General features: G+C 36.9%; 1 protein-coding gene and 1 long non-coding RNA gene across 2 annotated transcripts in view; one reads left to right on the forward strand and one right to left on the reverse strand.

The window, feature by feature from the left end:
• The window catches only part of LOC308193262, a 53,010-nt gene extending 28,629 nt beyond the window's left edge, over nucleotides 1-24,381 (forward strand). The window contains exon 2 of the long non-coding RNA XR_013949501.1: nucleotides 1-24,381. This exon is cut by the window's left edge and continues 14,300 nt beyond it. This is a non-coding gene — a long non-coding RNA (uncharacterized lncRNA).
• The window catches only part of DLGAP2 (DLG associated protein 2), a 463,115-nt gene that overhangs the window by 198,203 nt on the left and 237,174 nt on the right, over nucleotides 1-27,738 (reverse strand). The gene's annotated exons all lie outside the window — the stretch shown is intronic.

Raw genomic sequence — 27,738 nt, forward strand, 5'->3', positions numbered from 1 at the left:
GATTTCACGTGCTTTGCCACTTTGTCAAAATCATTTTGAATTCTAATTTCATACTCCAGTGTACAAGCAGTCTCTCCCAGTTTTGGATCATATGAAGATACAATAAACTCACTCTCTATTCCATCATTGAGGTTGTTGATAAAGGGATCCTAGACAATGTATCGCATCAAATATAAGACACATGACAGCTAGTGCTTTGCTCCTCTACTCTATTTGACTTCTTGCTCTAGAATTTTTCTGAGGATTGATGTTAACTGCCAACAATTGCCAGATTGTTCTCTTTGTTCTCTTTACAGTCAAGCACTGTGATTGCCTTTTTCCCAATGCTCTAGACATCTTGTCTCCTTCTACAAGATCTCAAATATTGCTAAAAAGAGTTCTGGATGGGGACATATATATGGGGTAGTAACAATCTTCATGCCATGCAACAGCACAGAAGAGTCATATTGCTAACACAGCAGAAAGCCCTGGAGTTCTCTGCTCTAACCATGAATCATGAAATACACTGGTCTATGCCAACCTGGCACAATGCCATGCATTTGTTGCAAAACTGATCACCAGGGAAGACCAAAATTGTTTAAATAAAAGGAGAAAAAATTGTGCTGCAGCTGGCAGTCACACAGGACACAGGGCACATGCTGGGTCTAGAATATCATCTGCCACAAAGCAAGGACTGAGAGAGGATAATGAAGAAACATATTTCTAAACATAAAGTTATTAGTCACCTAACAAAATTTATTCCTTGGAACAAAAATAAGGATGATCTCTTAGAAATAATAAAACAAACAAACAAACAACAAAAAGAAGAAAAAGAAAACCAAACAAAAATGGAAAAAAATAAAGCCAAGCAACATTTTATTTTGAGATAAGGGCTGCATACAAATACAACAAAATAGCTAATTAATACTTAACAGTGAGATGAGAAAAACTCACTGATGAAAATCTAGCAATCTCCCACAAAACAGAAAACTCTGTAAGAGTCTTGTTAACAGCACACGAGAGCAGCTGTGCAGTTCATCAACCCACTAGGGAGTCAGTACAGGTGTACAAAGAAATAATGTCAGAACAACGTACCAGGGAATTGCCCCACATCTAGATGTCAGTCCTAACAGCAATATTAGTGTTTGTGTCTCTTCAGAAGACAATTCACGTATCAATGCAATTCAGAACTTGGCTTAAATCTTGACAGTAAGTAACCTGCTAGCTACTCTTTAAGAAAAATAGGAAGAGCTGGTAAGAAAACTATGATCAGACTTCAGAGCTATATAAAATACTTTGCAAAATGGATATTGAAAACTGGTATTTAATGATTACATATGCATTTAATCCAATAGCGTTAATGAAGTTTTAATTATGTTTTAATTATATTTAATATCATACCAAATTTTAAAAGTAAGCAGCCAAAACTGTAAATTATTTACTGCATCCTGGAAAAAAAGGTTTTGAATATTCAAGGAAGGATAAAATCTGGATTTCAGCTGAATTGCAGGATTTTGATTGGGTCTCTAAAAGCAACAACAAATAAATATATTTATCATTACATATACTTTCAACCTGTATGAATCAGCCATCCTTGTCAGTAGCAAAGCACCTAATGGCACTCAGAGTACATCAGTGAAACCCCCTCTTGTCTCTGTCCCCAAACTGAATGCATTTAGAATGACAGCTGAAAGTTGGTAATAAATCCTGCATCCACTTAAGTCCCAGACAAAGTATCTAATGACTGCAGTGCAGCCATGATTTTACATCTTAGATCTTATCATTCTTACATCACAGTAGATTTCCAGCCTTACTTTTAAACTTCCTTACAATGGTAGCTAAGTCAGAGTTTTTGTATGCTGATATTATCAGCAGAATTATAAATGATAAAGAAAGCAAAAGTTTATGCATCAGGTAAATATAATGTAGTATATTCCCCAAACACAACAGAATGCAATGCAAAAAAAAAAAACACAGCAAGGTGACCTTGGTGAAATAGCCCTTACCAAATAAGAGTCCATAGCTATTCGGTATACACATAGTGCTTTGCAAACATATTGTAAAACTATTCAAAGGCATTTTTTTCCTTTCAGTCTCCCTCTCAAATATTCACTTTTTATCTGCAATTCTGCATTTCTTGGAATGCACCCCACCATACCATTTCCTGTTTATTATTTATTTCACATTTCATTTTAGAAATAAGCAATAATTTTTTTTCCAGCAATTTCCGAGGTCCTACCATATTTCACTATCATGCCTTTTATCTTTTGCTTTGTAATTGGAAAAAGGAACACAAAGAGAGAAGTTTGAAAATATCTGCCAGTGCAGGATGTTGCTGATGGAATGTGGGGATGTTTTATCAGTCTTTATTAACATCAGTTATTTGGTTTTTATTTGATGTCCTTCTGTGTTGGGGGCTGCAGAAGCAGAAATTAAAGGATAATTTATCCCTTAGTATTAATCACCTCCTGATGGTTGGATTGCAGTTGTGATTGTTAAACAATGAGCAAAGATATGAGAAAGGTGATCACAAGTGTCATCAAAGAATACAGGCATTGCCTCATTCAATTTTGAGCCTGCAGAGTCTGTTTTAAGTAGGATATATGAAAAAAAAAAGTAATCACAGGCCCTACAATCTTTCTGTAAATAGAATCTTTTAACATGTTGTTAATGGATCATTAGTTACATAAATTACCTGTTATCTTACTTATTTCCTTTTTCTACCCCATCTCATGACTTCTCCAGCCCATCAGGGCAAGTAACAGTCAATTGCAAGAGCGATCTATAATGCACCATAAACTGCACAGACACGTTTGGAGTGCCACATCGTTAAGCCAAGGTCTTGACAAATGGCCAGTTCAGTGGTAAGAGACTCGTCTAGTGTGGTATTCCCGTACCACAGGAGAAAAAAAATTAGCCATTCTGTTGTTGAAATCACTTCAGAGCAGGAAATAGTAGAATGAAATATCTGCAAATTATTATCGTGTTGCAATGGCAGAATCTGTTGTAATTGAGGTTGCAAAGTACTTTCCAATTTAGTTCCTGTTTTCACATCCTCATTTTAAAATATTCACCCTTTGGGCTTGACATTTTCCAGGCTTCTTTGGTGAAAAATACATTTGTTGATAACATATATTTGCAAATATACTTTCTACTGTTTTTAATTTTAAAAGGAACAATTGTGAGTCCTTGTTCTTCAAAAGGCTACAGCACAAGTGCCTCGGCAATGCTATCACCTTCTCAGTCTCACTGTTGCTCAAGACCGAACTCTGATCGCCTATGCAAAAAGTAAGAATTTTTCCAAATAGGCACATGAGCCAGCAGCAAAATCCCCATTGCCTTCAACGGGGCCAGAACTTCACTCACACTTTAGAAGCTTAAGACTGATAAGAGGGTGATCTTTAGGGAAGAGTATATCATTCATTAAGTTTGTAACAGAAATATTTTAGTAAATACTGGTAATGTCTGAGTGCTGTATTGCCCATATGAAAGATGCACTTCAAAGAAGAGGCAAGTGGGGCACAGGCAGAGCACACAAAACAAAGTAGGTCCTGGTCTTTATAATATTCTTCTGTTAAGTCTCACCTTCAGTCTCTTAGGTGTTGCTTCAAACCATTTCCATAGTTTCTTTCTGTCTTTAAATGAGGCAGCATTAAAATGAACTAAATCCTCGAAAGCCATTAAAAAACTTAACCTCTCTAAAGTCTCATACATTCTACATTATCTGAAATATTAGACTGCCTTACATTAGTTTAAAAATAAATAAATAAAAGCATCGCAAATTTGATAGCTACATAGCCAAGAGACAACATAATTTATGAGAATCTTGCACCTACCTAAGGTTATATACAAGGAAACAGGAACCTAGTCTGAAATCCAGCCTCTTCAGAGTTCTTCAGAGTAAACCTGGCTTTTTGGAAATAAAATATTGCTACTTCATGATTTTCCATAGGAGGGATGGTTGGCTAAAAAGTACTTGACAAACTGTAAATTAATTTTTTTATGGAAATGTTTGTGGAAGTTCAAAGCTGAACTGGGATTCTACATTTTCCTTGGTACTACAGCACGTTGTCATAGCAGCTGATCTCTGTGCTCTTTGTGTGAATTACGGGGCCTTGTAGGAATCAATCACACATCTCTCGGGGAAAAAAAAAAAAAAAAAAAAAAAGAAGAGCAGGGAATAATTAGAAGTCAGGACCCCAAAATCATGAGATTGTTTCAGACTTGTCTTTCTTCAAACCCCATAACGACACCAAAAAAAAAATCTGAAGAGGGGACTGAGGTATAAAGGGAACAGGGAGGGATAAACCTAGAGCATCCAACAGAACTCAGCTTCTAGGTATGGGTTTTGCAGACCACAGGGAATCCAGATGAACGGTTCACAGGTTACATGGCTGTGCACTACTGCTGTTAATGTAAAGGCAAAGAGACAAAGTAATATACACAAGGAAAAACTCGGGTTAGATCACCCACAAGCAGGAACCCAGCCTAAATCCTGTGCCTCACACCATATTACCCATTTTGAGAAACTTATGCCTCTGAACAGTATTGATCTTCTCCTATGTAGATTTAAGCAACAGATGTACAAATAAAAAAAAACTGAGTTGAAACTCGTATGTTTATGCTGTAAACAAGAGAGAGCTGTTATGAACACTACTGCCTCCTTCATCTCAAGTATTTTCTCCTACTTTATCACCTTTGGTACCCTTTCAACATTCTGGCATTTCAAAAGAGGCAAATTCATAATATGATTAGTGACAAACAATTTGGAAATAAATAGCTCACATAGGAAAAATAACATATTTGTAGTATCACACTTCATATTTGTTTTGTTGGATTAGTATTATTATTATTATTTTAGGATTTAGACATTTCCTACCCCAAACAGGATTAAACACTTGTTTACTCATTAGTGATATTTATACCTAGTTATTCCTAACAGCCTCACACTGGCATGTTTAAAAATACTGTTATAGAAGCAGTGCTACATTTCAATCCTCTTTGCAAAACAGGAGAAAAAAAAATCAATGAAATATTTATTTTTTAAATGGAAAGCCATTTTTTAGGAAGACACAGGTGGTATCAATTTTAAGAGAATTCCTCAAGAGAAAGATAAAATGCAATTGTGCATTGGTTTTACAGCTGAAAGACTGAACAGATGGTTCAAGGATGGTTTCAAGTGAGCTTAACATTTGTGTACTAGGCAGAACATGGGCAGAGGGTTGTATGATTACTACATTAACACTGAACCACTCAGAAGCCCAGTTTTGGCTTTTTTCTCTCCATAAAATGTATTTAAGTACTCCCTAAGTTCATGATCAGTGGGAATCAAATTATACAAATCCAACAGCAAGAACAGATTACTAGACTAAGAAAGGTCATTCAAAAAAAAAGAGAAAAAAAAAAAAAGGCCTTGACTAGTGGTCAGCACTTGTTAAACACAGATTTTCTTCATACTTAAGAGGTTTCTGTGCATTATCCTTCAGGAAAGATAGTGGTTGTCTAGAGGTAAAAGCAAGGTTTAACTCATTACATAATAAATATTTTCATACAATGAAGATGCTAGCTATTTTTTATCTGGAATATGTGAACAATTAAGAGTTCGAAGCACAGAAAAAAATTAACAACTTACTAAGCATCTTTAAAAGATGTGTGAGAAATCAATAATATTACTTTTGAAAGTATGCAGCTAGAATGTAGTAAGGTTGATGATAACCATTAGTTAATGTTATTGTTTGTGCACACCGTGTATGGAAGGCTTATCTCCATATGAAGCACCTCACTAAAGAGAATTTAACTAGGTGAGATGCTAGGATAAAAGAAAGTTTCTTTTTATCTGTAGTGATGAGCTCTAGCTTTTGATACATCTGAGCTAAATGGTGAAAACTGATGAAAAGGAACATATTCTTCCTATGTTTAAAAGGTACGATTCTAAATGCTGTGTTCAGACATCATATTGCCAAAAACTTCCCAATAAGATAGAACTATCACTGTGACTCCAAGTGCAAAAAAAGATCTGATAAATACCCTGCCAAAACCATACCATCCAAAACCATTGCAAGTGTTGAATAGTCATGTATAAACTGTAAGTAATTTAATATATTTACAAACATTCGGTCTGCAACTGTGATCAAAGTTGAACATGCTCACAGGTTTCCATATACATTCACCTTGCCCGCTCTCTGCCAAGGCAAACCTTTCTGGTGCATTGCTCTTGTGCTTTCAGTGCTGCCCACAAACAAGAAATCCACCCACCACGGCCTCTTTCTTTCTCACTCCTGGTTACTCTAGGAATAAATTTACCGTCTTTCTAGCCTTTTACTCATTGTTCCCTCCAGTCAGCACCTGAACCACACCGGACGTGGCACAAAGCAGGTCTGAGTCAGGCTCTGTCCCAGGCTAGCAGCACAGCTGCCCACCTGTATTGGTTTATGTGACACGGCTGCTGGGCTCCACAGTCAGGAGGTCCCTTCCAGTCCGTGCCCCGCCACGCGGTGCAGCACATGCTGCAAGGCACAGGGGAGAAGGCTGCCAGGTGGAGAAGTCCCTACCTGTCCTGAAGCCCTGCCCTGACGCTGTCCCCAGCATCTCTGCTGAATCCCAACCTGGACATTCCAGTAATGGCTTTCAGAATTGACTACCTGCAATTTTTTTTCATTTAACTGGGGCAGGAGGACCAGCTTTTGTCTCCATTACACTGCACCACAGTGACAGCAAAGCCACATATCCTTAAGCTAATAAGAAGAACAAGTAGCAGTGTGGATGCATAAGTGGGTAATATTTTTAGCATCTGGGCTTATCAAGCACAGCCACTCTTAATTCTCCACACGTTTCACTGACAGTGGTGTCATACTCTTAAGTTAATGTGTGAGAAAAGAAATAATCTGAAAGAACAGCAGGAGGCACACATGACAGATAGGGAAAACAGAAAATTTGGGGATGGAAAGGGGCTGGGAGTCTTCTACTCAAGAGGCTCTGACATCCATTTCAGAACGCAAGATAATAAAAACAAGTAACTACTACCAAACTTTTTAACAGCCCATTTCAAATTTCAGTCTGTCAGAACAGTCATGTTATGTAATAGCATATGAATAACACTACATGTAAAGGTTATTTGGCAGGCTGTACATGTGGTTGTATGTGTATGTACATGAATTCATCACTAGACGTTACACCCTATTCTAGTTTGGCAAAGACACAGTTAGACTTTTTGCTCAGTACACTGTGGAGGGACTGACAACGCAATCTTGATTTCTTCAGTTTATTCCTAACCCCTCAGAGCCACACAAAACAGCAGACAGGAGCCTAAAGTATTCCTGCAACAGGCTCTGTGCTCCCTGCTCAGGAAATGGAAGGGCAGACAGGAGATGGCTCTCTTCCCACATGGGATTCAGCCCACAGATGTATGAGCAGATTACGGTCTTGCTTTACTCCTTTTTTTTTTTTTTTTTCCTAAAGATACCAGTTTTGGACAGTGTAATATTCTGTTTTGATACAGACTGCCCTCATTAAAGAACTGAAATTACATGAAAATTTCAGTACGTATTCTTTTATCTTCACACGCTTTTTCTCCTTAGGTTACAAAGTGGTGAGCAACGTAAACTCAAATTAGCATAGGAAGGACAGTATAAGAAGGAATAGAGTGTTTCCCTGACCAAATATAGATATTCAAAACAGAAATGTTACCTACTCTGGTCATCCAGCTTCCCTTTGAAGTCGGTGATGACAAACAGGCCATTCTCTGGCATAATTTTACCTTATCTTAAAGCTGAGGTCAGATGAATTACAGTCAGCAATTGCCTACTTCTCTGCCTTGATTACGAAGACTGCCTCAAACAACTGATCCCCATACAGAAATCCAAACTGCAAAATCTCATTTTAAATGAGATTAATTCCTTCCAGCTTCTTCCGCACTAAACACCTGCCACACCTTTGTGTCAGACCAGATTTTTTACAGGTATTTAGATTTTGAATTTTCTCCTTTTATGTGTTTTGTAAACCTATTAAATGGCTCCAAACCATCACAGAACTCATCACTAACTTACACATTCATTCTGTATCTCTTTAATCCACCATCTATTAAAGGTTCCTAGAACCCTTCCATCCTTGTCAACTTCCCGAATGCTTAGAAATTGCTTATTCCTAAAAAAAAAAGTTTAGCCCCTCCAACTTCACTGACTTGTTGCCATCTCATAATCACATCTAAAGAATTCCCATCTCTTTACTACACATGGTCTCTTTACTATCCTTTCTTCTCCACTGCAGATTTATGCTTTTGTCACCCTGTAAAATTGATATAAGTTCATGTCTTTCTATAAATCACAGTAAAATTTATCTTCATGTTCTTCAGTTTATGGATTTCTATGTGGAGCATCTTATGATAATATTCCTTGTGAAGGATGGTTTGTAAAGCAATAGTGTTGCTTTCTAGAGCTTTCCTATAAACTAAAGAAATGTTTGAAAGAAACTAAAATTTTTTGCATTAGTTCAGAAGTCGGGTGTGAGTGCTGAATACATAGGAATAATTTACAGTAAGCACTAAAGCTTTTGACAGAAATTCAACCACAAAATATAAAAAACAACAACAACAACAAACCACCCACAAAACCAAACAACACCTCAAAAACACCAAAACCCAAATAGCCTCGTTTCTCATAGATACATTAGATTTATAATTTGATCACAACAGACACAGAGAACTCATTTCTACATGGATTTGAGATAGCATAGAACAAGTGTGTACAAACATACATATATAACTAATACACATATTGCTCCCATCTGCTCCCATATCTGTACTGGTTCTGCTGCAATTGTAGTTAACACATTGCTTTATGAACTGCCTTTAAGAGTCTGAATACAAAAGAAGTTATTCTCCACTTTATACTTCCATTCTTTGTTAATATTTTATTTTCAATACCAGTATTTTCAAGCTAACAACATCTTTTCGGAAAACACAAGTTTTGATATCACAGAGTTTAAGCAAAGAAAAAAAATAAGTGAAGAAAAACACAGATGTCATACTCTTAAACCTGGAGTCAATTTTTAAAGCATTGCTGCCAGTTTCTATTACAAAATATTGGATGTGCTATTGAAACTATTAACATTAAGATAAATGTAAGGAGTAGCTAGTGTTTGTGTACGCATGTATCTATGCTTTAGGTGGACTTTTACATCCCAGGAGAAGTGTACTTTTTCATAGTTTGGACGTGTCAATAAATAATATGCAAATAAATATGTTCTAGTAAATAGAACATTTACTTTTTTTTTTTTTTCCAAATTGAGTCAGTTTCTTAATATTCATTTCACAAGAAGTAATAGAAATATTTACTTTTAGAAATCAGAATAAAAATTTCAAATTTTTAAAAATTCTCAAGTTTTCGTTTTCACCAGTATATGACTGTATGTATGTGATTATATATATGTATGTATATAAGAATATATATGTGATATATATGATACATATATATACAGTGTGCATATACATATGACTAGTGTTGTTATGGTTACAGTACCAGCTCAGATGCTTGTTCTTCTTGAATGTACGCACCGTATTTGCCTTCCAAGGTTTTCATTATTAATTCATTATAGTCTTTTTCATGGGGCCCACTTTTAACATTCTAATGAAGTTTGCATAGGCCTGATTGTACTTAACATTCTCTGTTAGCACCAGATTTACTCTGTCTGTCCAGATTTACTGTCATTTCTTCACCAGGTTTCCCAGTCTTTCCAGTGCTCCATATCCAACCATGCCAGGGATGCTAAAAATCCTTTGTCCTAAATCAGACCTGAAAGCTCACATTTCCCCTTTGTGCTCTCAGTTATTTTGATCACCACTAGAGACCACACTATTAAATGAACGAACACCTTGTGTAAAGGGCCTTGAAATGTCACTGCATGATAGGTGATACAGCACATAATTCAAAGATGTTTTCTCTCCCTTCTCCCATTTTTTTTTCTCACTCACAATGTACATCATTTCCCTGGGTCTAGGTTGTATAACTTAGATACAACTTAGATAGCAAGCGTTAATACTTCTCATCAACTCTGGATTGCTAAAACACTTCAGAAAAATGCTCTCTGTGCTAGGAGGCCAGTCTTCAGTATTAGGTTTTAGTAACAAATTCAGCCCAGAAGCATACTGACATTTTTCAAAGGATGAAAACACACAAACCTTTTCCACAAAGCATCATTACTTACTTGTGGTGGATAAGGTGGATTTTTTTTTTCCAGTGTGTTAAGTTGTATTATCAAAGGTTAATCACCTCATGGTGATGCAAAGACCCCAGTGAGGATTGGAGGAGCAGTGCCATGCAGAGGAACCCAAGTAACCTAAGCAGTGAGGGGCTTGCTGAACTGACGGCTCCCTAGGGCCACCTAGGAGACTGGTTAGGCCAGTCTCAGGGGTGAAACCCCCTGAGATGACCTGGGGGAAGAAACTCCCCTGCATGGCCATGTTCCACACCAAGGGGGATGGTTTGCTACCAGGGAATGAGACTCACTGTGGGATGCAGGGGGGTGAACATCTGGGGACTGTAAAATTTACATTTACTTACATGAGATGTACTGACATGAGATGTTTTAAGGTGATTGTGGGAATATTTGAAATTTATTATGGGATGTTTAAAGGACGGACTGCAAGTACAGAAAACGAGGTATCTAGGTGTCTCAGGGAGGAACAAGAATTGGAACATAGAGGGGAAATAGGATGAAAGGGGTCAGCAAGTGGAAAGAGACAGTGGTAAAATAACCCCACCTGACTATGCCTTGTGCTTGCAATCTATCCTATACACACATTAAATCCTATTTTTACCTAACTTCTGTATGGATGTATGTTCTATTCTGAATGGGCATGGGTGAATGCTAGCAATGTCAATCTGGACCAGGTAGTGAGTAGGATAAGAATAACAGCAACTGGAGCAGGGTTGCATGCTTCAAGTCCATGTGCCAGCAACAGGGAAGACCTGGGATCAAATGGGCAACTAAATGGTGGGTAAATTGAGTGTCTAATGCCAGCTACTAAAGTGATTTGTAGATTTCTATTGCATTTGTCTATATATACATACATACACATATGTATGAATGTAAATAGTGATACACTATATATAGTATATCTATATGTATATATATGCATGCACATATGTATATATTCCTATCAGAAATATGTGCCCAGCTTTGCTGAGCCTGGGGACATGGATCCATAGCAGCCATAAACCATTGGGCTACCAGATTCTGCAACCTCTTGTAGCATCAAAAACAAATAATCAAAGGTTCTGAACTTAGGAATGTCTACAGTCACAGACATCAACATACACATGCTCAGTATCTGAGTTGAAAAAGAGAAAAGTAACCAAATGTAGATGGCTTTGGAAAAGGAATCACTCTAGTAACTGGAAAGATCACAGTGCTGTGGTGAGAAAGCTAGATTGTTTAGGGTGTACTGACAGAAAATGAGGAAGGAAAAAAGTGAAAATTTTAGACAGAAGCATAACCTTAAAAGTACTGGTGAAAGGAGAAAAAAGAATGAGAAGAACCTAGCAGATGAAGAAATTTGTGATGTTTCTGGGGGAAAAGTAAGGCAGTACAGCAACACATTTAGTGTATAGGAGAGAGATTACCTACATACCTTGAAAAGCCAATGCAAAGGTAGAAATCATTTGGCATGATAAGGACAGTGTGGAACTATTATGATGAGATAGGAGAAAGGAAAAAATATGTGAAAGGGGAAACCACCAGTCATGAGAGTGAAATGGGACTCCCTCAGGGAACATGACCTTCATAGATAATTCGCTTCAGAGAGATTATAGCTACGTGGGTCCCCTTTTCTGCATTTCTTCACTTTGTGTTTCAAACGATCAGAATTACAGTAATAAAGACAGACAATCTTAGCACTTTAACTACTTTGCACAAAAGGTCTTGGTAAACTTTGATTTTCCAACATAGTACATAATATTCATAGCTTCTGAAGTTACTATTTCTAGCTCTCCACAGCTGACATATCTTAAATATTTTAAAACGTGTAAAAATTCTAGTGAATATTTAAACATAGGTGAGCCCACACTTCAAATCTGAAGTATCATAAATAAATGTTAATACTTATTTAAATACAAGACATATATTGATGAATTGGAAAGAAAGTGATCCACTACTGACATGCCAGAAAAACGCCATCTGTCCATTCTGGGGGAAAAGAATATATGAGAGAAACACAATGAGATCCTATCACACATCCCTCCACTCCATCCAGTAGGAAATCTTCTGGATGCTTGCATTTGCAAAGGAATCTGGGCAATGATTCTAACACGAAGTTTTATAAGAACTTGATGGCTCCTGTTCTGCACTGCTTTGTTGCAGGAAGCAGTTGATTTCACTGGACCAACTTCTGATCTGTGTTTCAGTCTTCTAGAGTATTTGATAGCTTATGAAAAGGGGGATGTTCAGTCTGTCAGAGGCAAGAGATACAATAAATTGTGCTTTCTGAAGCATACCCTTGACACTTTCCCACAGCCTCTGTTCTCAGTTTCTTTGCTATTTTGTGCACAACGACATACTTGGGCTTAGGTTTTTGCTGCACACATATCACAGTGAGGTTGCTATGAGAGATGAACATTTCTTAGTCCTACTATTTCATTTTGGCAGGTTTTCCACAGTGCAGCTCTCGCAGCTTTCTCTCTTTCTGATTATAGTGTGTATGGTTCCCCCACAGGGTAATAGATGCCAAGGAAACAGCCTATGCTCCTAACTGAAGCAGTGGAGAGAATCTCATCTTGCTCTACACAGTCCTGTGGTCCAGGCACTTGCACACGGTCAACCAAATACCAAAACTCCTAAGCTGGGACAAATACAAGCTACAGCTCCCTTTGTAGAGGACATTGAGGGAAGGCATCCCTTTCTATATACAGCATTTTCTTCAGAGGAAAGTTTACAAGTATTCCTAGGTTCATAAATTGGAGCATTTAGTCTCAAGCATGTGTACAGCGCCTACAGCTGTTGCTTGCACCTCCTACTGAAATGTCCATGGGGGTTTTGTTTGTTTGTTTTTGTTTGTCTTTTTTGCTCCTTTGAACAGAATCTATTGCTCACAGTGAAAATTAGGACAAGCAGCTTGATATTCTGGAAAGGCATTAAAAGATATCATTCTGCACAACAAATAAAAATAAAAACGGAATTTCCATTGAAAAGTAGTAGGCAACATAACAATTAATTAGACTTTCAATCACAAACAATAACCAACCAGCAGCAAATATATTTTATACACATACACACACACACACCAAAAAAAAAAAAAAAAAGCATTGAAGAGCATTATTTTCAAAGTGATCCTTTCAATGGTCAGGAAGTGCAAGAATTACAGTTTCCGGGGGTCCTTAAATTTGCCACCCTGGCTTTATTTTGCACAGGGTTCCGGCTTCACTCAGAACTCCTGATGGTGAGTGCTCATTTAACTTGCACCTGTACAATATTCTATTGTCTCAATGAGCAATCAAATGACATCTGTACTTATTATTACTGTCACAGACTATTCAACTCCAGAGTTTAAGAGCTCTTCACAAACTGATTTTTCTTTATGTCCCAGATGTTGCATGAAAAAAAAGAAAAAAGTCAGAAGCTTCTAACTAACATTGAATGTCCATTCTGAACTGCCTAGGAGCCAGTCTTTCAGATAGTTTAGTTTTATGTAGCTCATCTGGTACTCAAAGCAGCCTTCCCAGTGACCTCTGTCCTGGCCCAGGAGGCTCAGCATTCCCCTGCAGCAGGCCCCACGATCTCAAGCCAGGTGTGAGGAAAGAAGGAACACAGTATTTGTGACCCCTTGTAGAAAGCATGGTGAAAGAGTATCATCTAGGAACTGCAAGATGTACAAAATCTTCCTAGATTTTGTTTTCTTCCCAGTGTTTTTTCCAGAGTAGCTTAGCAACCCCCTAATGGTTAGAACACCTTCTCTTCCTCAGGCACTGAAATCACTAACAATGTTCCCTCTTGCTTTTGAAGGTATTTTATATTAAGCAACTCTCCTTCCACTGGTAAGATTACATGTAAACTAATATATGCATCTCTCATTCACACGAGTAGACTCAAAGTGGTTCCTCATATATGCAAATGAGTATGTAAGGGATTAAGGCCTGCAGATTCAAAACCTATTGAATCCTTCTTATGAAGAAACATATCTGTGTCGTCTTTCATGTCCCGTGTAAACACTGTCACTTCTGGAAACAAGTGCAGACTGGATGTAACGAAGCCACCCGATCAGAGTAGTGATATTCACTCTTCCTGATTAGCTCTCAGAAAAATGTGAAAGAATAAGTTCATACAAAATACTGTAGTGCTGCTTTCTGACTTTACTGCATTTGCAAACAGCTCCATGACAAACGGTGAGATATTATGTAAAGCTTTGGAAATCCACATAACACTATCTGACAAAAATTCTCAAGTAAAATGTATTGGTGTCTGCTGCTGCGTGATAACATTTTTCCTATAGAGAAGAAACTGTTTCAGCTGCCTAAAAAATAACTGGTGCCCATACTCTGTAGCTTTCAGATTATTTCCTGACTCAAGCAAGTTGCTGCTTGTATTTTACAGTCCTACCAGAGCCTGGTACATACTTGTACTCTGGAATTATTTGTGAAATCATTTTCTCTTAAGACAGAACATTCTATCTTTCCTACTAAACAACCAAAGTAACAGAAAAACTGTTATCACGATTTCGTGTTGAGACAATTCACAGAATTGCAATATTGACCTGAAACTTATGATTAGTTTTGTAAGGGCAGGCAAAAAATGAAGTGTTATACTGCATAACAAGAATGCCTCCTCTGAATTCAGGAGGAGGGAAGAAGCTAGTTTATTCAGTGCCATAACAGGAGGTCTAAGAAGCAAATGAAGATGAACAAGGCTTTCCTTTAATCGATCCAGTGAGCAGCTATGTTAGTTTTAAGTTTGATTAATAGAGAGGAATTGATTGAAGATCCAGAGGGAGAAAATTAATAGGGAAAACAGCTATTATAGTTACTACTTGAATTAATTGGAAGCTTCAATAAAATAAATAGGGATAATGGACTTCAAAAACCTCAAATGTCTCTTGAAAATAAAATCAAAGTTGGCATAAGCAAGCTAAGATAGAGATGCTGAAGACAGCAGAGGTACATAAGTAGTGCTATGAAACAGGGCTAACAAGGCACCAAGAACTAGGAGTGACAGCATCGTCAGAGGCAATCCAACTGCTGGTTCCTGCTGAATCCCAGGCTCTGCAATTGGCAAGAGTTGCTATCTTGCATAAAAGAAAGTTGTAAGTGATAATGTGATTGACAGCATCTGTCTCTTTGAGGAGCAGTATCTTCCAGTTCCTGCTGAGACTTACCCTTAACATTTGGGGGGGAAAAAAAAATGCAATCCAATTGCTTATGCTACTCTTGAAATAGTCCTGACCAAAACATGAAGTGCAGAAGAGCTGACTGCTCTTGGTTCTTGTAAACAGCCACAAAACAAAACAAAACTAAACAAAACAAAAACCTCAAACCGTAAAGAACTTGCTAATAGAAGTGACTTGGTTTGCTGAAAGCTGAATCCTTTGCTACTTCACTACCCTCAATGCCATGAGAAGTTTTCCATCTTTCTATATACACTTCACAATCTGTCTTGCCTTGTCCTTTTCTGAAAGCACACAGTAGTATATTTAGTAGCTTATTCAAAAAATACATCCTAGTAACTACAGGAACACAGTAAGACACATTTCCACTAATCTGAGAGTCATATAGTTCCGAAACATTCACATTAGCAAGATTTACTTTTTATTATCAAATGCACAAAGGCAAATTATGTGTATGTGAAGGAAACAGAGGAAGAGAAGTTAGACATCTTTCTGGCTGAGTCAGAAGCTCTTTAATGATCTGAAAGCAGAAAAGGATTCACAGAAACATATGATAATGAACATGTATCACTAAGCATAATAGAATAGTTTAAATTCATGAGAAAAGAAATCAAAAAAGCTAGTATGCAAAAGAAAAAAAAAAGTAACAGGAAGGGTCCATAACTACTTGAATGATGAAAACAAAAGAATGTAAAAGAGGATGGAGACTGCATTACAGATTATAAAAAGAAGGGTAACCTGTTAATTGCCCTTTTCCTAAATTTCCACGCAAAAGATAAATTATGAAAATCCACTAAACACAATTAATTTAACAAGCATATTAAAAAAAAAAAAAAGATGGAGAAAACATGCAGAAAAGATACATTTCAGTCAAATGTGAGCATTGGAGTGGAGACTGAAAATATTTACTTTGGAATTTTTAGGTAATCAGCCACTGGAATTCTGAGTATTATTATTAATCAAAGACCTGTAGGAGAAGAAACAAACAAACAACAACAGAAGTCCTACAAATTCTCAGGGCTAACTGAAAGCCACCAATTTAATAAATTTAGAATACAAGTTTTAAACATTATATCCATGACTTCCTAGAAGACAAGATAGTAAAACAACCTATATTCATGTCTCAAGAAAATAAATCATGTCAAGCCAGTCTACTTTCCTTCTTTGACAAGCTAACTGGATAAAGGGGAAGTTGTGCATATGATATATCCTGACTTTTAATTAAAGCTTCTGACAGTATTCCATATAATATTCTCATAAATAAGCTAAGGCAGGAGATGTAATCACCATCAGGTGGGTGGACAACCAGTTGAGAAATTGCTCTGAATGAACAATTATCAATGATTTGCTGTCAAATGGAAAGAGAATTTCAAGTGGAACTAGATAGGGGACTGTGAGGGCTGAGATCTACCAAGCATTTTCATCAGTTCCACAAGTATCAGCATAGACAAAAGTAAATTTGATCATTAGACTGAGGAGGGGTTTTAAGGACCCTGGATGCTGAAATGAAAATTATTTTTAGACTAAGGGTTAAAATTTCAGCAGACAGCTGAAATTCAGTAGAGGCAAGCGCAAATTGTTACACCTGGGAAACAGCAATCAAATATACAGTCATAACAGGGTAAGCAGCAGCTGAGCAGATAAAGATGCAATAATTGTGTTCAGTTCAGCACCAGTGAGATCCAAGTAATGCAGTGTCCTCTTTTCACAACCACAGTTTAAGGAAAATGGAGACAAAATTGCAGGGAATAGTAAAAGGGTTTAGAAGAAGAGTAAGAAAACATAACCTGCAAGAGGTATCATTTACTTAGTTTAAAAATGAGAAGACTGAGCAGTGGTGCACTAATATTCTTCCAACATGTAAAAGTGTGTTAAGAACAAAACAATGATCTGTTTTACAAAGTAGTCACCATAGGATAGAGAAGAACCAATGTAATTTGGAATAAGCACTCTCTAAACTACAGTCAGAAATTTTTCAGTTGTAAAGGTGGAAAAAAATAGGAATATTAGAGAATTATTTCTTTGGAAGTTTTTAAGAACAGATATATTCCTGTGACAGTTTGTTTAGGTATAGTCGGTCCTGCCAGGCAGAACTCAGAGACTGGACTAAATGACTCTTCAACTTTTCCTCTTGATCTCATCTACTTGAATCTGTCATTTGATATTGACCATGACAGATTAAACAAGTATGAGGAATTAATATATACCACTATCAATATGAGAGATTTCTGATGAAGTCTCCTCAAGCTTTTAATTTATTTGAATCATTGGGATGAATCCGTTATTTTGGTGATGCCAACTTAATAGCTGAAGTATGTATTTAAACAAACGGGCAATTAATTGCTGGGAGGATTATAACGTCTAGATAATACTAGAGTGTCTTTGAAAACCTCTGCTGACTTGCTTGACTTCAGCAAGGCTTTTGACACTCCTGGAACATAGAATCATATCATAGAACCATAGAATTGTTTGGGTTGGAAGGGACCTCAAAGATCATCTAGTTCCTGCCATAGGCTGGGATGCCACCCACTAGACCAACGTGGCCCAGAGCCTCATCTAACCTGGACCTGAACTAGGGATGGGGCATACAGAACTTCTCTGGGCAACCTGTTCCAGTGCCTCATCACCCTGAGAGTAAAGAATTTCCTCCTAACATCTAATCTAAATCTCCCCTCTTTTAGTTTAATACCATTCTTCTTTGTCCTATCATCATCTGCCTGAGCAAAAAGTTGTTCTCCATCCTTTCTATAACCCCCCTTTAAAGTACTGAATAGCTGCAATGAGGTCTCCCCGCAGCCTTCTCTTCTCCAGGCTAAACACCCCCAACTTTCTCAGCCTTTCCTCATAGGAGAGGTGCTCCAGCCCTCTGACCATCTTTGTGGCCCTCTTCTGGAACTGCTCTAACAACTCCACATCCTTCTTTTACTGAGGCCCCAGACCTGAACGCAGCACTCCAAATGGGGCCTCACAAGGGCAGAGCAGAGGGGGACAATCACCTCCCTCAACCTGCTGGCCATGCCTCTGTCGATGAACATCTTCATAGGTAAGCTCAGGGAGTGTCAGTTAGATGAGTGTCAGTTAGATGTCAGCAAGATGGATTGAGAACTGGCTGGATGGCAGAACTCAGAGGGTTATGATCAGCAGGTGCTCTAGTTGGAAGCTTGTAGATAGCAGCGTCCCCCAGCAGTAGTACTGGGTCTAGTCTTGTTCAACTTATTCAACAGTAACCGGGATGAAGGGACAGAGTGCACACTTGGAAAACTTGCTGATGATACAAAGCTGGAAGGAGTGGCTGGCACTCAGAAGGTTGTGCTGCCATTCAGAGGGACTTGGACAGGCTGGAGAGTTGGGAAGAGAGGAACCTCATGAAGTTCAACAAAGGCAAGTGCAGGGACAAAGCACTGGAACAAGTTGCACAGAGCGGCTGTGGAGTCTCCTTCTCTGAAGATATTCAAAACCCACCTGGATCCATTCCTGTACAATGTGCTGTAGGTGACCTTACTTGAGTAGGTGGGTAGAACCAGATGATTTTCAGAGGTCCCTTTCAAACTCAGCCACTCTGTGACTCTGTGCCCATGACAAGGCTGGTACTGGAACCATTACAATATTGAATGGACTGTGCCACCCATCACTTTAAACTATGAAAAGGTTACTAATTTTAACATCGTCTAAGTTCCTGAGACAGTTATCGGGAAAATTTTTTGACAAAGGAAGTGTGATACAAAATTAAACCAGAATTCCCCATATGCTACACCCCTTCTAGATAATACAGTTCTATTCTGATGTCCATGCAGTCTAGATAAGCTGAGACTTTCTGCATGACACTGATTACCCTGAAATATTATGAGGACATCCAGCCCCTGATTCAGGCTATTATTTCACATAAGCTTAACTACTAAGTTACACAGCAGTGTACTAAGGTACAGGGGAAGATTTCTATTCATCCAGAACCCAATTTAGAACAGCAACCTGAAGGTTAAAAACAGGGACTCCCATCAGTTTCACTACATATGTAACATTTCTGCAAGAATAAATAGCTTCATTTACCAGAAAACAATGACATATAAACAAAGCAGGGCATACTGGTAGATACAATATGATGCAACATGAAATAAAAACAAAACAAAACAAACTCTAAAAGATCATCAAAAGTTATAAAATCTTAACAATACTCAAAGCACTCTAATTTATGTAGAAGTAGATTTAGTGCAGCTACAACCAAAGAGTCATCGTCGCTCCCAGGGAAATCACCAGAGACATTTCTTTTAATATAAATAAAGTGGGATTTCATTTTTAAATTACGTCCTTCTGAAGATATATTGCTACTCTTAGGGGAGTGCTACATAAAGAGTATTACCTTGGTTCAGAATTTGCATCGTTACCTCAATCATAGCCCTGTGTTTGAACAGATAAACAATCTGCACACCTCTAGGTCCTGAAGAACACCTCTAGCTTTCAGAGGGAGAAATGAGTTGAGTTGTTACTATGCTCAAGTGAAAAAAATATATATATAAAAGAACTTTGTGATTTCTAACATGGCTTTTTGAAGCAGACAAAACAGGAATCAGAAAATCATCACATGCCTTTACTGTTCTTTTAGTCCTTTTCTACTAAAAACATTTGTTTGCTCTGAGTTCCTCTTTTTCACTTTTTGTTATGTGCATCCTCAGTGAACTCGCTCACAATTTGGGAACAGATCTTATTAGCCAGTCCTTGGGAATCCACTCTTCAGCAACCCAACAGAGAGCCACAAAACCCAAGTGGAGACATTCATCTGGGTATAGCTACATCATCAGGAACTTCCTTAGAGAGAAAATGATTATTTCTCACACAGAAGTGTAATAACATGCCAAAATGCCATCTGATATATATATATATATATAAAATAAAACATAAATAAAAAAAAAGATAAATAATATATAGATATATATTTACTTGGTAACTTGATTGTTCCTCTTGAAATGATAAAAACTTTTAGGCAATAAATACAATATTGTTAGTTGCTGTTTCATCTACTGTGTTTATCGTCTATAAAACTTTGGTTTATTTCCATGAAGTCTCTATGAGTATCCCACTTTACAAGACTGCTTCCTTATCTCCCTGTGCATTTCATGCATTCATTTTGCAAGAGACTCCATCAACTGTTGTTTTTTTTTTTTTAAATAAGCTAGCTATGAATGAGAGACAAGGAAGTCACATTTGTCGTTATGCCATGGTGAGATAAAATTCAAACAAGAATTTGGCTACATTTGAAGTGAACGTTCATGCAGATTTACTCCATTGTCCATTTTACCTGATTATAGGTCAGAGCTAATTAAAAATGCATAATAAAATTGAATATAAAATTAAAGAAGGCCCTGAACACTAATGTTCTAAATTGTAGCTGATTTTCATGAGAAACTATTACAATCCAATTGATACTCCATTTTTCCATGACACTGAATTAGCACTCTTGTACCATGGCAGGGAAAAGGTATCGATAACATCCCAGCCTCTGCAATATGAACCATCTATCAGCAATTACCGAATTATACAACATAGATCTGTTTATCCAATTCAAGCTTTGAACAATTTGTTCCAATTTAGAGAAAGGTAAGAGGACATGTAAAACTGACTGCAATAGAAAACATGTCATACCTTGTAAATACACTTTATTAAGAGAACAGAAGACTCAACAGACCTACTTTAGATGTTTGGCTTCATTTAGCCGGAGTACAGAGAAAGAATACTATCAGATTTTTCTGCTTTGTTTTAAATCAATAAAAGACATTTAAAATACCTTTATAATTTTTTCCAAGTACATGAAATTATTCCATTGCTTACTACAACATAAATACTAGTGATAGTGCTAGTAAAAGGTAATTAGCATATCCAGTGATCCATGACACACATAGCTTTCAGAGTGGAGTTTAATTACCATAGCCTTACACTAGGCCAGATATTACATTGAAATTTATGAGAAAAAGAAAAGATTGTGATCTTGAATACACTTTTGGCAGAAATAGACTACTCATGTAGACTGAGAAACATAAAAGGTCTTCAGGATGGAATTCAGTAAAACAATTCAAATCATATGTTCAGGATGTAGTGTTGGAGGGCTCTTACTGGCACTAGCACTGCTAGGGCTAAGTAAGAGTTATTGTCTTTGCGTCCTTAGTTAACAAAGAAACTCATGTATTCCAACAGATACAATTAATCCAGACCACACTGAGGATCCTGTGTAGTAGATTTGAAGTCTTACTCATGCTCAACGGCACATCAGTGTATACTGGCACCGAGCATTATATCCAGCAAGAAGACATTAAAATGAAATAACCTCAACTGTAGAATAAGAAGCAACTGAATGCACAATGGAACATATTAATATAAACTCTGAATTACATAAAATGGAAAGTATTTCAGAACATATTCTGAAATTGAGTTAGTCCAATACACTTTTTAAGACCTTGATAGACTTAAATAGCAAATTTTCACTTTGTTACTTTGGTTAAACTTTCAGCTAAAATTGTAGATACAAACATAAGGCAGATGAGTAATATAATGGAATGAAGCACTGTAGTCATGTGATAAATGTAAATATAATCTATGCTGATGCAGCAAACACACATAGCAGAATCTGAAATATTATGCAATTTCAATAATTCAAACTTATTTTGTACTCTGAAGTTGCTCCTGTATTTTCGAATGTCAGAACCTACGGCTGCAGTGGAGCTAGGGTTGCATATGGAGGAACTGACTGCTCAAGTCAAAGACTGGAATGGACAGTATTGTTTAGCAAGAATAATCCCTTGCTTCTGAAATAAATTCTTTCAACTTCTTTGGAATTGTTTTACTTAGCCCTCATATATAGATACCAAAATAATTAGAAAACATGTAAGAAAAATGATGTTGTTCTCTTGCAGGTCAAGAAAAAATCAAGCCAAAGTTTTAGAATCTCTCCATTTCAAAATGAAAGCATCTGCATTAAAAAGGACAGATATATTTTAATGAAATTGTGCTTAATTACAAAACAAGGAAAAGGCCAATCCAAGTAGGTTAGAATTGATGCACTGAAGATTTGAACTTTCATAAGGGCACAATCTCTACTGCTAAAAATACATTTTCCTTTGATCTTGATCTATTCATCTAATCACATTGGCTAGCAGTCTTCAGAAACTAATTTTCTATAGGTTTTTCACCAGAATTGGATATATTATATACTCCATTATGAAAGTAAAATTTCTTCTTCAGTCACACAGGTTTCAAACACAATAAAAGTGTTTTGTTTTTAATACAAAAAGCTCCAACAAAATATTTCAAAAGCATAAAAAAGTCATATTTGAATAAATAGAAGAAATGTGATTCCCATTAGAAATAATATTGAACTTTGCACGCTGAGGATAATGAAATATTTTGATCATGAGTTAAAGTCTTCCTAAATTAAGAAATGAAAATGAAAACAATTAAATATTTTTTTAGCGTTTCTGACTAGAAAACTCAGAAGAATACTCCAAAGACCTCCACAACAAAAGAAGCATTAGGAAAAATGTTACTTGTATAGCAACATCTTTCTTTCCTCAACTGAGTATTATACCAGTTTTAGCCATCTTTAGAGTTAGAATAAGGTCCTGTAATGCTTGATTTTCTGGGGCTGAAATTAGTGTTAAAGCAGAGAGTAACAAAATTGTAATGTGAAGCTGACAGAACAATACTCTGTATACTCACAAACAATAAAACATGAAAATCGAACCTGGACTACAGAAGAAAATGAAGTATTTTGAATGAAGTTGAGCTGGTATTATCTTTTGCAGCCATCATTGGAAAAAAATACAAAATAGAAACCTAAACTAAAGTTAACTTAATGAAAGAAATGAAGACATTTAGCCAAAATACACTTTTGATTTTAAAGTCCAGATAAGGACTTCTCTTGTCTCAAGATTCTCATTAACTATATAATGTTTTCAGATAAATATCTTGTTCTAAGTACCAATAACACATTTATACTTCCTAATGGAAAAGCAAAACAGGTATTTCTCAGAAATGGTACTACAGGAGCATGAGGAGTTTTAGAAATGTACAGATAGACTTTGTCCAAAGAAAGACTTTCTAAAAGTGCATTTCTACAACAACTCTGTAACTAGGAATCTTCAGACTCTCGCACTGAGGTCCCTGAGTGCTATGTTGGCCTGAACCCCTGTTTTTCTCCAAGCCTTTTCCTAGTAACTGCACCACCAGTTGAAGGAATTCAAGGTTTGCCAAAGGTCTCCCCACCTTTTTGCAGAAGACTAATTGCAGTCTTGAGAACAGCAGTGCACGAACCACAGAATGGATGGTTCAAGAATGAAACTTCTGCTATTCCTCTGAGGTCTTTCCAAGGACATGTTATTTAATCAGAAGTGCCGTGTTAAGGTCCTAGTATGCCTGTAAATACTAACCCAGCTACTTAGGCTTCCAATAGCAGTGATAAGTCTCTTCACCCTGCAATGTATAGAAAATGTAGAAAAATTTCCTCCACTCTAAACACAAAATGAGAGCATTAGGAGTCCACGAAAGCTCCAGAGGAAGAACCAGGCAATCCAGACAGCAACAGGTCATGACTGAATGACTCACAGACTGCTGTATCAAATGATCCAGGCCTTGCAAGAGCACATTTCAAAGAAAACTTACAGTTTTCTTACAGTTTCAGAGCAGTTACTGGGGGTGGAATTCATCTGACCAAGAGCTGACACATGGAGTTTCTGTGGTGTCTGTTTCTGTCATTGCTTTTATAATCAGTGAAGATTCATCTCACCTTAGAGACATCTTTAAAAAAAAAAAGATCAGATGAGAAGACTTGAGGCATGGGTATTTCCCTTTGTTGCTTGTAGTGGGAGGAAGGTGAAGGATATTAGATTATGGCTAAGGGTATAAAAAAAAGCAAAACTGAACAAAAAACAGAATTCATGAACAACATGCAGAGAGAAAGAGTAGTACAGGAATAAAGTGGGAAGAGAGAATGAGAAAGCTTTAGAGGAGAGAACTAGAAACAGAGAATAAGGAAAGAAATAAAGAAAAGAGGGCTAAGAAAGCTCCCTTGCTTGAAAAACAAACACATCCAAAAGGTTAATAAATTCTACTTATTCAGGTTCCTAATTACTTGAATTATTCATTTTTCACAGAGTGCTATTGATGTTTTTGGCATTTAAGAATAAAGCTGAGCCTCTGTATATGAGAAAGTCACAACTTTTTTTTTTTTTTTAATTTTATTTTAATGGGTGAACATGATTAACCACTGCCTCACTTAAAACACTTTTGACACACTTTTCCACCTTGCTAAATCTGTCGGTCAGAAAGGTACTTAGATAACAGAGGACAACACACTGCTTTTGTTCATCCTCTGCACAGAAATTAGTGTTCATATGATAGGGCTGCTCTCCTGACACATAAAAATCTTAATGCCACCAGGAAGAAAAAAAAAAAAATCCACAGATAAATAGTGAATGAAAAGCTGAGCTGGGATTACACCTTCCTAACTGCAGTACTTTATTTCTTCAGTGACTGAAATAAATAAAACTCCTGCCTGGTTAAAGAAGGTAAAAATAGGGGCTTGACAGTTAAGTCCTAGCAAGGATTCAAAAGGTGGTTTTGAAGGAGAAATATTAGGTTGCTTGTTGTAATTGAAGAAGGAGGCTGTTCCAGGCAATGTGAAAATACTGCAGAAATTAAAGGCTCTGCAAGGCGGGCAGTCAGTAACGCGCCCAGAGTTCTGGATGGGTGCATTTTAATTAAATCAAAGTAAACAAGTCACAGCAGGGCCACGTGTGAGCCAAGCCGTAGGCAGGCTTGACAGAAGAGGTTTGAAGGTGAGTCTGAGGAAATCTGAAGTTGCTAAGGAATGCGAAGAGAAAACAAAAGAGAGAGAGAGAGAAGAGCTGGGTAATGTGCCTGGGGCAGAAAGGACAGTAACTGTATCTGAAAAATGATTAGTAGCCCACAGCAGTGAGAGATGACGGGTGTACAGGATGGAAGAGAGATGGTGTTACCTGTCAGCATGTGGCTGAGATATATAACCCACCCAGGACATATTTAGGAATGGTGCGCATGGTTTGCATGGTTTTTTCAGTCCTTATCTTTACTGCAGACATCAAAAACAAAATATCCGTTTGAACCATATTTTAAGGTTCATATATAGGTCACTGACCATATTTTGCATTTTAAAGCAAGTTGGTCCATTTCTTAATTCTGTCACTGGTGAACTGTGCAGCATCTGAGTAAGCAAGAGATGCTCTACTTTCTGGAAATGAGTTTACGAAGAAGTTTATGAATGTCTGTAGAGATGACATCAAAAAAAGTTCCACAGTTTTGCTCTCCAGGAATTCTACAGGTTGGGACTAGGAATATAAAACAAGCAAACAAAGAACATTCGCCTCTTTCATGACAGACAGCCCATTCTTTAGGAACTGCTTTATGTTAGAGAGGAGAAGTGCAACATGATGGATGGGTGTAAAAAATGTATACAAAATGGAAAACAAACAAAAAATCTACAACTAACAACACAGAAGTGATAATCCTGAGCTGTTCCCCTTGCAGTGCACTTGTTTCCCCATAATGTTTTCCTTGGATATTGGATTGATGAAAAAATAAATAGAAACTTAGTGAAAAATCTACGCTAATAAGAAATAGCACATGGCAACAAATGGTAGGATAACTAGTAAAAATATGTTTTCCCCAGATGTTTCACCATATTACAGGAAAATGTAAATATTTACACAACTTGAAGTAATCTAATAGTTGAAGCTGTGACATCGTTTAATCTAAAATGAGAATATAACTTTTTATACTAAGATGATTAAATCTAAGGCCACTTATCTTATGGTGACTTAGACTTTGATTTCACTGATTCACAGATAAAAATCATGGGCTCAGCTGAATGCACAAAATAATTTCATGTACCTATGGAAAGCAGACTTATCAAATGCTAGAATATTCCCAGAATGCTAAGTTTCAAGACATATTGAATTAAATTAATCGTGAAATGCTTTTACAATTTACAGTTAAATGAAAGAGTTTGGCAAGTCATTAACTGTTCATACTTCTCACCTTACATTAAATTACACTAAACATATTAGGCTCAAAATTGATTACAGTGATGAAAATGCTCATTTTGAATACATACATTTTTGGCTGAATGTCTCTTGCAAGAAAAATGGGATTTGGCTGCTTTTGTAACAACAAAGACACCTGAAAGGAGAGTTTGTTCAACAGCAAATTAAACTTCATTCTCTGCATTTATGATGTATAAGGTAACCAACGGAGGTGTCATGGTATACCTCTGTATAGAAAATGCACTTGTTTGATAACACAGATGTAAGCATCCTGACTGTCAGTAACAGCAGCAATGTTCTCATGGAAAGTAGGCTTTTAAAATATGGCTTTGCATTCAGAAAATATTTCATAAATAGACCACATTTCAGATCTTTTTTTTTTTTTTACCAAGACATGCTTTACTTCAGCTCTATTTTGTAATTAACTTGATTATGCAATTACAGCAGAGATGAGATGCATACAAGCACCCTTGAAATGCACAATGTGTAGTCCTGAACCCCCACGTTTCCACCCCATCTCACTTCGTGTCACTGTAGTCATCAGTCTTGAATTCTTGACAATTAAGCCTGACTTAACAATTATAAGCCTAGCCAACACTGACTTTTCAATGAGAATTCAATGGCAGGTGAAGCAGTCCTATTGATCCGCAAAATAAATAACCTTTCTTTTGTCACAGCTGTCAATCAAATATACCTCATTCAACAAAAAAGACAGCATGGGCTTAAATTGCTTATTGTTGAAATGTAATGAAATGTTTAAACGTGACTACTTAAGAAAAAGCATGTGCTCAATTGCCCAGCTGAATAGACACCTAAATAAATAACGTATTAACCTTTCTTCCCTGACACTAACCAGCAATTTCACAGTTGAATTTTATATGTAAAATTGCATGTACTGTTCAAGACCTTACAAATGTGTACTTCAGAATATCTCCTGAGATCCTGCTGAGAATTTGTTTTCAGTTTCTTCATGGAAACTGACAGGTCAACAGTCAAATGCACTTGTGTCTTGTGATAATAATCTTTTAACGAACTCACAAGCCCAGCTGCTAGATAATACTGCATCAGCAATATTTTTGCCGCTTCCATGGCATTGCCTTCCTCTCTTGTTTTGTTTGTTTTGTTTTGTTTTACCTCTTTAGTTCTGGATTTTCTCCAAGAATAGATTTTTATCACCTTCCTCTAGTAAAGGTGTCAGTAGGCAGTTTGCTTATCCTCAGCTACTGAAATATTTATTCTTAGGGTTATATATGCATTCCAGATACAGAGCACTTCAGCTGTAATTCTGCAAGTGAGCTTTTTTTGCCTCCTTCACAGCATTGCTGTGCT

This window comes from Anser brachyrhynchus (assembly GCF_964034855.1).
Source record: "Anser brachyrhynchus genome assembly, chromosome: 3".
NCBI classification, from domain to species: domain Eukaryota; kingdom Metazoa; phylum Chordata; class Aves; order Anseriformes; family Anatidae; genus Anser; species Anser brachyrhynchus.